Below are 11,107 nucleotides of genomic sequence, written 5' to 3'. Positions count from 1 at the left end.
CCAACTCTTCTAGTTGGTTAAGTAGGTCCCAAATGTCTTAGATTGGGTTCAACTTTTGACTTCGAGCTGGCCACACCAAGCATTAATTTCCAGCCTGATTCTGGTAGTCATCCACAATACGTGTCCGATACAGTGCCATTAGCAAGAATCTCTCTCTCTCTCTCTCTGTCTCTCTCTCTCTCTCTCTCTCTCTCTCTCTCTCNGCGGGGGGGGGGGGGGTAAATGGCACTATATGTTCTTCGATTATGTTTTCTAAGTACCTCTGCGAAATTCCTGGTCTTCCTCGCACAACAAGCAAGTCGGTGCGGGCGTCCAAGAAAATGCCACCCGAGGAACCGTACAGCATAGGGCGTACCTTTCTCCTGAGTGTCTCCATATAAAACTACGCCCATCTGAAGATTTCAGGCCAAATCATCACATCTGTTAAGAGAACTCATTCCTAAATTTCCAATGTCCAATTTACATGTTCACGTGCTAATTGAAGCCTGGCCATTTTCTGAGCTGTGGTAAAAAAAGAGGTCCACAAGCCGGGTGCCAGGTCCTGAGGTTATTTTCATTGAGTCTTCTTCTTACATTCTCTTAGGAGATCGAAACATTTCGGACTTGTCTTATCAGATTTCTTATCTCATTTCCGATATTGGTGCGGCTTTGTAAAGCCTGATGACGGATGACTATCGTCGCTCTCGTCTGTAAACCTAAGTCTACCCCGTTCTCGCCTCCTAGAATGAAACCCATTACTTCCGAAGCGCTGAAGAACCAGCCCTTCCTATTGTTGAGTGATTTACACTTAGACTCCGCGCTAGCTGATCCTTATACTGTCATACTCACTCAAATGCCTGACTGGAGCCATTGAGAAAGGTTTAAAAATAAGAATAATATCAAATGAAATCAACAAGGATAAAGATTAACTGAAAGTGATCTTTCGGCGAAGCAGAATATAAGGGCATAATGGAACTTTTGGTTTCAATGGGATTAATCAGTACAAAAGTAAACAGAGGAAATAAACAAAGCGTTATTTCCTGCTTAGTTTAACTTTGATAGCTCCTAATTACTTGTAATCAACGTGGAAAGACAATGAATTTAATTTTAAACTAAATAAATTGAGTGGTGCGTTTAAATTTGTCCATCAGTGTATTGTTGAATCTAGTATCATCATCAAAACAACTTCCATTAAATTCATCCCACGTCCCTAGCCTACCACCTTATGTGTCTTAACCCCGATTTTTAATTTAAAGAAAATAGACTTTACTATTCATTATTACAATTCTAAAATATCAAATGCATTAATATCAAATACTAACTACCAAAAATAAAAGTATAAGAAAAAAAAATATTTTTTTAAGCTGCTGATGCATTGAAGAAACGTAAACGGGGAAAAGTCAGTAAATTTACGTCAAATAATGTCGAGAGGATAAGCAAAACGGAAATGAACGTGTTTTTGAAAGTGTACCATGTTATGTAAATATCTTAAGCTGAAAGTCACAAGTTGATTAATCGGAATTCCCGAGTAATAGACCTCTTTTCCTTACCCATTTTTAAAATCCTCTCCGATTTAACGTTAATGTTCTACATTTATTGGATCTATTTATTAGAGCAGAATTTTCCTCATGAATGAGCCTCATTTTTAACGGAATTGGGCTGAATTGGGAAATGCAACCGTTGCGAGGTCCCCAGCAGGAACCTCCCAGACACAAACCACCATCTTTAAGTTGGAAAGTAGAAAGATGCTCATGAAAATATGTGGAGATGGAGAAAAAGCGCTTTTGGATCTTGAGAACACCGATCGCATTAATATTTATAACTTTTACATTTAGTAATTACAACCTTGATTAAGCAACATAAAACCAAACGTTTTTCAATCTGGACCCACGATTGGTTATGGGGTCACTTAAGCTATAAAAATGCACGTGTTGAAAAGAAAGTCCTCGTCCGTGACAGGTTTCGCGTCATACTCAGTAGTTGGTCTGTGCGTTATTTCCTCTTATTGTCAATTTTATAATCAGAACTTTTAAAAATACCAAACTAAAAATGAAGTTTGCCTCTACTTCGATCGTCTTTGATCGTCCTAGTCTTGTTATCATCGCGAGTTTGGTCTGTAAGACTCGTTTTGGCTTCAGGCCTCATTCGGTGGTTGGCCTGTTAAATTAAATGTCTAAAGTTTAAGATTATTAAAGTCTAACGTGGCCATTTATAATCAGCACATTAAAAATCAAGTTTGCAACAAGTTTGACCTTCTCTGGTCGTCTTGATCTGTGTATTCTGGGTATTTTGGTCTATCACACTCTTTCCGGCTTCAAGCGTTAGTCAATGGTTGGTCTGAGCGTTACTTCCTGTTACGTGTCCATTTTATAACCAGCACGTTCAAAAAAACAAAACAAAACGTGAACATCCAACACTTCGATCGTCTGGTCGTCCTACTTTTATGAAAACGATTGATTTGAATTTATAGGCTCAAATCCGCACACGTACGTTTAAACTTGTTGCCGAGTTGAGCCTATTTGTTTCTCGTAGTCCACTGGCAATTCCAGCTTTTTTTTATTTACAATAAATAGCCGGTAGATTTGAGAATCAACCACCCCGGGTGTTGGCAGTCCGGGGGCAGACCTCGTTCTTATCCGTCCAGCCACGGAGGATGCTGACAATAGATGTCACAATAGCTAGGTCAATTCAGCACCCAACTCATGCAAGTGCAAAATCATTCCTAGTCAGGTTCATTCTTAATACATTCAACCTTATTTACATACCACTCATTCAATTAGAGTGGTGGAATACTAGATTCCTCCATCACCCTTTATCACACATTCGCGCTAATAAATACATTCATTCTTAACAGAAGTCAGGTATACACAACTATTATTACTATATCCAATAGAACGACCCCGTTTCCTCTAAGAATAGTAACAGGGGATCCAAATACTCGTCGCTGTGCTCAAGCAGAATTTTTAAATCGGGCAGCATTCCTGCGCTGTCTTTATGGAGTCAAGGAATTGCACCCTTTAATTAGGTGGGAGATTGAGTAAGAGCATTCTTCATTTCTTTCCACAATACCATAAATACTCCCTCGTCCCTTGTTCTTGGCTAGTATCACACAAAGGATTGGTTTAGGTCAGACCTCAGTCCGTTCGACCTCATTAAGTTCATATTGGTCGAAATCAGATTAGTTAGTTAGAATTAGTTACCAGCCAAATTACACAGATTTCGAAGTTAAAACCGGCAATGAACCTTCGACGCAATACGTCACTTGTAATAAGTAGTTCAAACGACAGATAAATTGTAGGGCAGCAAAGCTAAGTTGGCAAACGTCTTGATCTCCTTATTCACGACGTAATGTTTCCTCATTCAATTACGTTATTCCAGTCTGGAGGCCAGGAGTGATTTTTGCACTTTGACACCCTTTTGAGGAACACTGGGCTTAGTTAATCGGCCGTTTCTCGGTAACGTGCATCATGAAGAAATTATCCCGTTATTGCCTTTGTAAATTCTACCCGTACAACATTCCCGCGCGTTGGGGAGAAGAGAAAAAACCTGTCTTGATCTGTGCAATTAGACTTGTAAATATAGCCGGCCTATGTGAAAATATTAAAAACGCACAATGCACTGTAGTACTGACGGAAGACGACCGTATTCGACAGCTCATGCACATGTATTGCAATAATTTCTTAATTTTATTTGGTTCAAAATGTGTATTAATCCATTATAATAAATTAATAAAAAAACATATTACGAAGAAACCGTCTTACAACAGCTTTTGTATCTGCTATACTGTAAATACACAATAAAACTGTTCCAAGCTTATTTAAAATTTCAAAGGTCTAGATATAAAAACAATTATATGGTAGGATATTTTTTTAAATTGAATTTAAGAGCATACTACTCATAATTATATTAGTCGTAAGGTCCGGCATACAAAGAGGTTTTCACCCAAAGGAATAGGAAATATGAACCTTATCACTGGAGTGATATTAATCAAATTACAGAAAATGGTTTAGTCAAACAATATGTTTCAATCAGGCTACATATCACTACAACAGACAATCCAAAAGATTATACTAAAAAGAATAAAACACGTAGTACAAAAAAAAAAGAAATTGACCAAAACATCGACAACTGTCCAAAATCACCGACTAACGTAAAGTAATAAAAAATCAGTCTAAAAAATTAACATTTTCTTAGATTTCAACAGGCATGAAAGACTTATCTATAAACTAAAAAGGACCAAAATATCGTTTAAATATTATCACTGCATACTTCACTGACAGATATTTTACAGTCGAACAAGTAGATGCTTGTAGTAGGGCCCCAAGGGTGCGTACTAAGTCTAATGCTTTACTTCCTGGAAGGTAGAGAATTCTTCTCGTGGGTGTTGTAACTAAGCCTATATTGCATAGGAATGGCTTTTTTTGCCAAAACAGACAAATATTCAGATCTAAAAAAAAAAATCGGGAGTGCCTCAAGGAAGCATGTCCAATGCTTTACTTCCTGTATACCAGTGGTCTTCCAAAAATTAGTGAGATATTTTTTCCTTCTTGTTTGGAGTAAGGATGTCCACCTTTAGCACTTAAACCTTCTCCTATTGTGTCTAATCTCTGTTTATGGATTTCCTGGAAACTAAAAAATTCTTCTCGTTGGTGTTGTATCTAGGTCTCTATTGCATAACAATGGTTTTTTTTTTTACCAAGAAAGACAGATATTCAGGTCTAACAAAATCGGGATTGCCCCAAGGGAGCATACTAGGTCCAATGCTTTACATCCTATGTACCAGTAATTTGCCGAAAATTGGTGGGAAATTTCCTCCCCATTTGAAGTAGGTATGTTCACCGTTAGTACTTAAACTTTCATCTGTTATTCGGTCTCTGCTAATAGCTTTCATGAAAGATAGAGAATTATTCTCAGGGGTCTTGTTCTATTGCGCATGCGAATGGCTTTCCTAGGATTTTTTTACAGCTACAACCTTTTACTAGCTATTGCATGGCAGTATTACTGATTTGTCCTGTTGTCTCTGACTCTTCTGGACATAGTCGAAATTGGACATCTGTTGATGGTGCTTTTTTTGTTTTTCAAGTAGTATTTTACTGAAATATGTCCCAAAATTATACCTGTTGAGTAGGATTTCACCCATTTGGTTGGTTTTACGAGCAGTATTTTTACCTTATGACTGGCTCACGTTTCCAATAGTTGTGTTCTTGTTTACCCACAAAATTGATTTAGACCTATGAGTTGTTCCGTTCTGGCTACCATATTTGCTGCCTCCTTGCCTTAAATTCCCTCATGACTCCAGACTCAGGTTTTTCAAAGGATTCAGCCAGTTGCAGACCAGTTTTCAGTTGATCTCGTAGGCGTTAAAAGCCATTATACCCGCCTGGCTATCTGACAGGTGTTGATAGTGCACCCTTGGGTTTATTATTTACAATATTTCATGTGTGCTACTATGGGTTCAATAGGGTTGAAATATGGTTGCGGTGCTCATAATTATGTCTGCGCCAATTGCATGTATACCATAGATGCATCGTAGAGCTCCAGGTTTTTCTTATTTTATTTTATCTCACCAGTTCTAGCGATTATTTGTGGGATTGGGGTTAATTATGACTTCCATTGATTTCCGTGTGAAGTGAATAATCTCCACACACTAAACTTGCTCAGTTTTGTTCTTTTTCGCTACAAACAAAGTAATTATTAACAGCTAGTTTTGTAAGACTCTTTGTTTCTTCTTTAAACTTTTACACTGTTTGGTTGTCTTAAACTTTTATATTTATATTTTTTTTTAAATGTCAATTACTACTCTTTAACGCCTATAATAATCGATGCTGAGGATGAAATATGTATAATGTATATGTATATATTTTCCGTCAAATTAACCTTTTTTGACCGCAAATGAACCTTTTTTATTGTCAAATTAAACTTCTCTTTAAAGCATTTAAAAAAACCTACGAAATGGTACGAATTATAAGCATCTAAATTAAAATTCCTATATATTAGACAATTAAAAATAATAATAATATTAATAATTTGGCTCTTCGGAAGCTTATATGAAAATTCACTACAATTAAATTTAAAAGTTACGCACAACTAAGTATAAAAATAAAGGTTTACTTTGCTTCTTTTAATTTGAGATTTTTTTAAATATAAAATGGGTTCTTATATAAATACCACATGAAAAATATAAAAAATTTTACGAGGGTTCACAACAGCAGAGGTAATATCAACCCTCGGGGTGCCGGTATTTTTGAGAAAAAAAACCATCTGTAAGTATGTCGGGTTCGAATGCAGGGCCGCTGGATTCGAACTCGGGACGCGTGTCATCGCCTAAACAGTTGCGGCCACCGACGCCCCAAAATTAAAAGTTATATAAAATTAAGTATAAAAATAAATAATTATTTGTTAAATTTGAGAATTAACATATATAAAGGGTTCTTGTATAAAATACCACATGAAAATTGATTACAATTAAATTAAAAGTGATTTTCAAATTAAAAATAAAAACGAACGATTCTTCTATTAATTTGAGAATTTTTAAATTTCCAAATATTAGTTTACAAAGCAATTATTTTCGTTAATTTGACTTTATGTAATATTTAATTTTAATTAATTTACATAAAATCTTCTATGAGCTCAATTATTTTATATTTTAAAAAAATCTGATATGCATACAGGAATGCTTTTTCCATAGCACGCTTATATTTACATACATGCTTTACATAAATCTATTTCATACCAACTCCTAAGTTGTTCCAAATTTAATGCTTTCAGGATATGGTTAATTAGTTAAGTTAAAAAAAGGTTAATTTGAAGTTAAAAATGGTTAATTTTAATTTTTTAAAGTAGTTTAAAGTTAAAAAAAGATTAATTTGAATTAAAAAAAGATTATTTTGATGTTAAAAAGAGTAATTGGAAGTTAAAAAAGTTAATTTGTAGGTAAAAATGGTTAATTTTAATTTTTTAGAAAGTAATTTAAAGTTAAAAAAGATTAATTTGAATTTTAAAAAATGTTTTGAAGTTAAAAATAATTAATTTGAAGTGAAAAAGTTAATTTGAACTTAAAAATGGTTAATTTAAAGTTAAAAATGGGTGATTTGATGTCAAACATTAACATACAAAACCTTTTCCGAATATTCTTTACCAGTGGGCCAATAGAAGCCGAGAAAAAAAAACTATTCTAAGTAATTTAGTTTTTTCGTGTATTTCAAGGTCACGAATTACATATTACATTATCTACGTCTGTTTCATTCAAAGTATACCGAAATCCACGTTATTCGTAATTACCTCGACACCCTAAGACAAGCTGCTCATTATGATCTTGGTTAGGGATTTGGTAAAGTTAGTTAAAAAAATTTTAAAGTTATATTAAGTTAAAGTTTTTGTAAAAATCAAAAAATAAACTTACGAAAAAACTCTCTCAAATTTTCCTTCGATTTTTATCAGTAAATCACAAAAATAGTGATAGCTTTTAAACGACACTGTCTATAAACTGGAAACTTAACAGGTATTTAGGGGCCGATATATATGCATAATGGTAATTTTTCAGTTCGTAATTTTTTCATATAATTGTTAGGGTCCTTTCATATTAGGTTCTAGGTTCGAACCCTGAATTTAATTTACCACCATGGCCTTACGTTAATCATATTAGCCAATGATTATAATTATTGATAATTTTATTTAAGAAAAGGCGTTCTCTTATTTTTACGTCTGTTATATTATTATTTTGTTGCGGTAAATGTATTTAATTAAGGGTTCAATGATATCAGATCTGTGGGAGTAACATAGGAGATTGGACACTGTGATGGGAAGAGGTATGCCGGCCATAATCAGCGATCTGTAAAATGCTTCTCTGCCTGAGGCGGTAAGAGGGCACTCAAGAAGGACGTGGTTGGCATTGGCCACTACTAAGTTGTTGCAGGAGCAGTAAGGGGAATTAAGGATTTTGATTTTATAAAGGTGGACAGGTAGACTATTGTGGTTTAGTCGGAGACGGATTATGGAAGTAAGGGATTGTCGGGGATAATTCATAGAACGGAACCACGAGAAGGGAGTAATATGGGTTTGAAATGATTTGTAAACCTTGGCATTATTTGTGGAGCTAAACTCCCTTTGCCAAGATCTCAAGGAGTTCCTATACAAATGAGATCTAATATCTCCAACCGAAATGAAAAACTGCAAAGGACCAGATATGGCTTCTTCTTTAGCCAGTCTATCGGCTTCATCGTTGTAAACATTGTCGTTATGTCCTTTTACCCAGATTATATGAATGTTAGTATTGGAGGTTTTTAACTGATATATTAAATTGAAAATCTTTGTGAGGATGAAGTGATTGGCTTTAAGGATACTGTGGAGGGAATGGACCACACATTGGCTGTCAGAGAATATAATTAAGTCGGAAGGGTTCATAGTTTGAGCATACTTTAAGGCTTCCGAGATTGCTAACGCTTCGGCTTTTTCCAAAAAGTCGAAGATGGTTTGAGCCTTGAAACTACGTTTCACGGCAGCTGTGGAAGAAGGCGGTTAAAGAAGAGAAAAAAAAGACGCGAGAAAATTCCTCCTCCTCTCAAAAACACCGCGCAGACTGTAACAAGATTACATCATTTTAATTCTTATGTTCAACACGTCGGTCCAAATGTACCGTACACGGCGGAAAGTGTTGTACGTGTAAGCCTGTAGAAATTTTCCTTCGAGCCTGTTTTTTTATATTTTATTATTTGATTAATATTAAGATTGCGAAGGGTCACTTTTAAATTTTCGCCATTACAAAAGAAGGCAAAAGCCTCCATTATAGTTCCATCAAAAAATTCGGTAAGAATTAGTTGGGGGATCACATAACCCTTGAGTTTACTAAAAACATAAAATTAAAAATCTTCACAATAAAATATATAATAATATTGCAAAAGAACCACCTTAAAAAAAAGACACCTGAAGAACCACAACAGGATCATCACTTTTCCCTTTAAGTATTGTGTTAACAGTGTCCTAGTCGGATTCATCCGCATTCCCTGCTTAAAAACGGAAGTGGGATTTTTTCTGTTTCCATTTGCAGTTGAAACGAGACAGACGTTCGCTAGACTTCACCCAGTAACCAAGTTCCAATGGGATATTAAATGAGAAACCAGGGTGAAAGTGATTCTAACAACTTCCTCTTGCCACAAATGAGTTAATCAACTGCAATTAGCTTCGATAAAAATAAAAGCCCGGGGCTTCGACTTGGAACACGCGCTTCCGTCCCCGGGGGTTTTCAAATACTTACAGATTCTTTTGATCAACATGAGCAAATCGGAGTTTCATATATAGTCTCTTTCTATCTAATTGTCTATCTACCTCTCTCTCTCTCTATCTCTCTCTCTCTCTCATTCACTCACTCACTCACTCCCTCNCTCTCTCTCTCTCTCTCTCTCTCTCTCTCTCTCTCTCTCTCTCTCTCTCTCTCTCTCTCTTTCTCTCTCTTTCTCTCTCTTTCTCTCATTCTCGCTCACATACACACATGCTCTTTTACCCGCCCACTCCTATTTTATTACTAGATCTTATTATATAGTGTGTGTTGTTACTGGTATCATTACCATCATCTCCAGTGCATGTAAATCTTAAGACGATTGTTCTGGGCAAGATTGATGAGATCAGTAATGGCTAATTTGCTGACAAGTATTCATAATTAATAGTTATTATTGTAATTTACGAAAAATCCCAAGTAGAGAAATTAAAATTTCATTTGACGAAAAGAAAATACGTTCTACAGAAACGCTGTTTATTTTACCTTTAGTTGACTTTTAAAAATCAAATTTGGTTGCATGGTGTACTCAAAAATGTATTTGGGAAACTTAAAAAAAATTTCATGTATAGCCTCATTGTATATTTAATGGATAATGGCGTGTTTTGTTGTTTGCCCTTTTTTTTTTCTTTTTTTCGGTAAAACCTTAATAGAGATAATTGAAGAAAAGGACTCACCTGTTAGTTAGAGAGCGGAACTCAAACTGTTTGCCGGGAAGGCTGGAAGTGCCCCCTCCATGGTGTTTTTATAGGTCAAATCTTCCTTCTTCTCTCTGGAGAAGCTCTTTCTTAACTCTCCTTCGCACTCCCCCGGCAACCCCGGACCGGGTGGGATCGCCGCGGGAGGAAAATGACTTTTCCCAAAAGTCGAGTCGTCTTCACGGACGATCCGGGCAAGAACAAAGTCGCGGAACTTTCCTATCATTTTGTATACATTGGGGGAATCTTCCTTTTCGGCGGTCATTTCCATTTGGCTGTTCCATACTAAAGAACTTTTATGTTTCATAACTAATGATGAGTAATTTTCCTTAATCGGAAAAATTAAAACTATGGAGAATATGTCATTATCGGCAATGAATGGGTGATGTTTGTAAAGAAGACTTCATCTACAAAAAACTGGACAAACTGCATTTTTTCATTTTAAGCATAATTTTAGTTTACTACAAGTAACGACATTGGTTGCAACAGAGTTGTGGTAGAGTAGATTGGAAAAGGTTGAGTCTGATCCTCTATTACTTGAACTATTCTTCAAAATTGGACATTTGGTCCTGGCGGTTTCCGAAGGCCAATGGGTCTGTATTCGCTTAAAGGAATGAGTCTCCATGTACTATATCAGGATCGATAGGTCTGCGTTGTATATTGAATAGCGAACGGGACCAAAAATTCCGCCTTGCAAAACTCCCGCTTCGGCATAGTGGATGGGGGAGAAGGATGTTACGACCCGTTGAAATTACCTATCGGACAGAAGGATTTTGGACTGGAGTTTATTTTTTGGAGGTTGGAACGCTTGGTAGAACCGTGAACAACAGTTCAATTCCGTCTAAATCTCATATAGTTTGAGTAGTTTATATTGCCTGATCAGTTCTAGTCGATTGTGGGGGTTCCACTTATACTTGAAAGTGCCTAGTGAACAGACTGATGGATTTGAACTGGAATGGATTCTTTGGAGGTTAAAACGCTTCGTTCAACCTCACAGTCCAATGCCGTACAACCAGCTTGGTTGTAGTTATGATAGAACAGGAATTTATTTTGCAGGGAAAGTTTCGATCTGACGCCGAGTAGTCTTTTAAGTCCAGTAAATCTTTGTCGATAAGACCCAAATAGCTGATGGTATTGGTGATATGAGTAGTACAATTGA

This window comes from Cimex lectularius, unplaced genomic scaffold, assembly GCF_000648675.2.
Source record: "Cimex lectularius strain Harlan isolate CLEC.00 unplaced genomic scaffold, Clec_2.1 scaffold160, whole genome shotgun sequence".
NCBI classification, from domain to species: domain Eukaryota; kingdom Metazoa; phylum Arthropoda; class Insecta; order Hemiptera; family Cimicidae; genus Cimex; species Cimex lectularius.
This window is presented reverse-complemented; position numbering follows the sequence as displayed.